Below are 5,052 nucleotides of genomic sequence, written 5' to 3'. Positions count from 1 at the left end.
TGAATGAACAAGCTGCTCACCTAAGTGCACCATCTCTGGGCACTTAAAGGTCTACCTGATCTGAGCACCTGCATTTACAAACAAGAATATTCTGTACTTTGGAAATATTTTTAAAAGACGATGAAATTATATTTGGAGAATAACTGAACTATACCCTATAATACGAAGTCTTTACCATTTATTGTATAGCTCTCTACATTACAAAATACAAAAAACACGTGATGGATTCTGCTGTCATCCTTTGGTTCTCTCCCCATATGGAACTGCGGTTACGTGCCCAAGGGAGCGCTTGTGGGACGGGGCCCATATACATGTGCTCCACAATGCTGTGTACCACAGGCCGAGGGTAATGGACATCTGCTTCTTACTTCAGAGCTCAAGAGTTCTTTTTTTGTTTATCTTCGATAGGAAGAAGCACTTCTGTCTTTTGCATCTGAGAACGCTGTGTCTGTGATCTGTCTGACAACAGCATTTTGCTGACCTCTATCAACAGCAAGGCTCATTGAGCTGAGTATGTGTATGTGCGTGTGCGTGTGCGTGTGCGTGTGCGTGTGTGTGTGTGTGTGGAGGGGATGGGGGGTGGAGGGATGTTAGGCTGAGAAGGGGCAAATACATACAGAAAACACACATTAGAACTTAGTCTTTTAATTCAATAAATGTTGCTGAGCACCCACTATATGTCAGGCACTTTCTAGATTCTAGGAATAAAGCAATGAATAAGACAAAGTCCCTGCCACTTGTCTATCTGACATTTTTGTCAAAGGAGTTAAGAATGAACAAATAAGTAAAATGTACTGTGCAGTGGTGGGGGAAGAGCATTATTTAGAAAAAATAAAGCAGTTCAAGGGACAGTTTATGTCTGAGTGGGGTTTTATATTTGTTACAGGGCGGTCACAGAACGCATCAGTGATGACATCTGAGCTGAGCCCTGAAGGGAGTGAGGAAAGAAGCCTTGTGGGTGGTCATCTGAGGGAAGAGCTTCATAAGCAGAGGCCCCAGGCTGGAGCAAGCCGAGTTTGTCGGAGGAAGGGCAAGAAGACAGTGTGGTCCTGAAGTGGAGGGAAGGGAGAGGAGGGCGGAGAGCTGGGGAGGAGCAGAGCTGTCAGCTCGAAGGTCATTCTCGCACCTCCATTTTCTCTCAGAGGGTTGAGAACACTTTTCGTGTTGGAGCAGAGGAGTTCTGTGTTAAAAGTCCCTCTGGCTGTTATCTCAATGAATTATCCTGCCAAGGAAGGTTTTTAAGTGACATTTAACTCCACTGCTCTGGCACAAGTTGTCCTTTGGGAACTTTTCTGGGTTTATTTTTGGGGCACGCAGGGATAATAGGAAGGAGATCTACCTGGCGGAGTTTGACAGTTAACTTCTTGCTCTACTACCGGGAAGACACTTGTGCTCCTGAAAAATCTCTGTAGACCCTATAGGTCCCTCAGGAACAGCAAATGTGGCGGCTGGAAGCCATCACTGTATCATTCTACCACCTACGTCAAGTACCTTGTTGGAAGTGTGAACAGCATTCCAGAGCACTCTCCACCTGTTATCTTTACTTGGCCCTTGTCATTTCTGGTAGCAAGGACCTTCTTTCAAATCTAGCTGTCAGGGTAGCTGCCCTGGATGGAGGTCTGTGTTGAATGGCACTTTGTGTGGCTGAATGACCACGTGCCACACCAACAATAACAAGGCTTCTTGGCCCTGAGGTTGGTTGTGGAGTCTTGAGAGGTTCTGCCTTGATTAGCGCTCTTGGATACAAAATCTGTTCAATCAATTTGGAAAAAAACTCTTTGTCCTGCTCCAGGCTGGCTTTACTGTGAAAAATAGCCTATGACTTTGAAGTTAATCATGGATGGTTCACTTTCTGGGACAGGTCAATACTCCTCATATCTTCCACTGCAATCTAAGTTCAGCCAGCAACACAGAAGGAGATCCCTGTATTTCAGCTGAGTGCTCTACCCATCTCTGCAGTCATGCTTAATAAGCCGCTTTTAACATACAGAATGCTCTATGACCTGTCTCTTTCATCTTAAGTGTAGGCTCAAGGCCTCAGGTTTATAGAAAACAGTTAAATCTGATAGATTTCTTTAATTTCAAGAAGGAGATTATCTAGTTTTCCTGTTGTACCCTCTTCCACGTAGTTCACTGAAACAGTATGTATCTTACAGATTGAGATGTGTGAATTTCAGCATCAACTGTGTTCTCCCTTTTTTCCCTGCACACTTTTTTACACCACCTTTTCAATTTCACTGACGATAGAAGAGTGAGACAGAGGGGGAGTATATTAGAACTGTCAGACCTTCAAAATGGGAAGCACCCTGACAGACTAAGGAAAAAATAAACTGAGACTTGTTACTGCTATAATTTCACTGAGGGTAAGTGTCTTGTTTTTCTCATTTGGTTGTTTTGCAAGCTTGGCATTATGGAAGAAAAATAGAATGTCAATAAATTCAACTTTGAACATCTATTCAATGAGTTATTTCCTAGTAGGAGGAAAAAAAAAAATTGAACCAGGCTAGGCAGTCTAGAGGGAGACTGTGTAAATGACTTGTAACTAAGAGGATATGACCCTCTGCATAATTCATAATCATTAGTCTAAGTGACACTTCTGCAGTCACTCTGTCAGGGCACTCTAATATGCCGGGGCTGAAACCCAAACAGTCCACTCAGCAGCAGTCCCAGTGTGATCAGGTTTCTCTGAAAGACAATTCCCTGAAAGGCTAGATTTAGGCTGCAGTTTTTTTTTTTTTTTTTTTTAAGCAGAAGATGCTGGCTCAGCTTCATCATGTGTGCAATTTAAGGGTTGCTCAAGTGATTCTTTAAAACTGCATGAAAGCAATTCTGCTGTGCCTGGGAGACAGTACTGCTATAATGTTCCATGCATACATCTGCATGATTTCTCAGAGCTAATCCAAATTTAATGCATTGGTAATTCCTTTTCTGCCAAAGCCACCCAGCAGTAATCTGAAGGTTACAGAACGATCTTCTAGCTCAAATAACACTTTCAGCCTAGCATAAATGGAGAGGCAGGAATATAATGGGCAAAATTAGACTCACAATGATACATTCCACCCTCATTACCACTCTGAGTGAGGCTGACCAGAGTTTAGAGTGTTTTTAGAAGGATAATCATAATAGAGTTTTAATAAAACTGAGAGTCAAGCTATAGTGGTCTTTTATCAGAGATGGTGTAATAACCAAAATGACAGCATATGAACAGCTTAGAAACTATTTCCCTAACTGGAAAGACCATTCTCAGGGTAAAATTAAAGCTGTGATTAAAGCACTTAGAAGAACCACCTCATGAACCTATGGGGCATCGGAGAATAATAATTTAGCTTGGATGTCATAAGAATATTGACATCTAACTAAAGTCTACATGAATAATAAAAAGAGTAAATTAGGGAGTGTTTTAAAAAAAATTTTAGGAAACTTTAACATTTATAATTAAATTAGATTTTTACAGAAAAACTATGAAGATAGTATGTAGCTCCTATAAGCTATAGGCCTGGTTTCCTCAATTATTAACATTTTATATTACTGTGGTACATTCATTTGTCATAATGGATGAGTCAATATTAATACATTATGAATTAAAGCCCACACTTTATTCATATTTCCTTCTTTACCCACTATCCGTTTTTTCTGTTCCAGGATTTCCATCCAGGATATCACATAATATTTAGGTGTCATGTTTCCTTAGGCTCCTCAGTGCCTATCAGTTTCTTAGACGTCCTTTATTTTCAATGACCTTGACAGTTTTGAGGAGTGTTTTGTAAAACATCCCTGAGTTAGGACTTGTGTGATGCTTTTCTCAGTATTAGACTAGGTTTTTCAAAGACCACAGAGGACAAGTTCCATTCTTATCTCATTATATCAAGAAAACATGCTATCAACGTGACTCATCACTGTTGATGTTAACCCTCATTACCTTGCTGAGGTAGTGTTTGCCAGGTTACGCTTTTGCCCCCTTTCTATACTTTCTATACTTTCCCCCCTTTCTATATATGGAAAGAGGTTACTACGTGCAGCCTACAGTTAGGAAGTGGGGAGTTATGCTTCACCTCCTTGAGGATGAATTATCTACCTGAATTACTTGGAATTCTTCTTCCTAGGAGATTTGTCTATTCTCCCCCATTTATTTGTTCAATCATTTATATCAATATGGATTCATGGATGTTTATATTTTGGGTTATAATCCAATAGTATTTTATTTCATTTCTCAAATTATTACAATTTTGGCCATCTGGAACTTTTTTCAGTTGGCCTCTATGTCCCTTTGACATGACCTCATCATTCTGAAATTTTTGTTTTTAGCACTTTCTAACTTTCTGGCACTGCAAGGTGCTCCAACCTCATCTTTTATATTTTCTATTCAAATCCTAGAATCAATTTGCAGCAACATGGATGGACCTGGAGGTTATCATACTAAGTGAAGTAAGTCAGACAGACAAAGACAAATATCATTTCTATGTGGGATCTTAAAAAAAAAAAAGATACAAATGAACTTATTTACAAAACAGAAATGACTCACAGACTTAGAAAACAAACTTACAGTCACCAAAGGGGAAAGGTGGTGGGGAGGGATAAATTAGGAGGTTGGGATTAACATATACACACTACTGTATATAAAATAGATAATCAACAAGGACCTACTCTATAGCACAGGGAACTCTACTCAATATTCTGGGATCACCTATATGAGAAAAGAATCTAAAAAAGAATATATGTATATGTACAACTGAATCACTTTGCTGTACACCTGAAACTAACACAACATTGTAAATCAACTATACTCAAAAAAAAAAAAAAAAAATCCTAGAATCAGCAATTTCTCCAAGGAGTCTGGTTCTTTTTATTGGAGAATGGAATTAGAAAAAAAGATCTGGGTGCTAGAATGTTGGTTACTACTAGGGTATCGTTTCTTCTATGTCCTCGCAGCTGACAGGGCAAGGAAATACATTGTGTGTATATTGGCATTGTTTGAGATCTTGAATTCAGCCACACATTTATAAATATTTCTGTATATAACTGTGTCTGTATTTAGCTAAACATGAATTGATA

The sequence above is a fragment of the Leucopleurus acutus genome (genome assembly GCF_964270905.1).
Source record: "Leucopleurus acutus genome assembly, chromosome: 3".
NCBI lineage: Eukaryota > Metazoa > Chordata > Mammalia > Artiodactyla > Delphinidae > Leucopleurus > Leucopleurus acutus.
Note: the sequence above shows the minus strand (reverse complement) of the source record.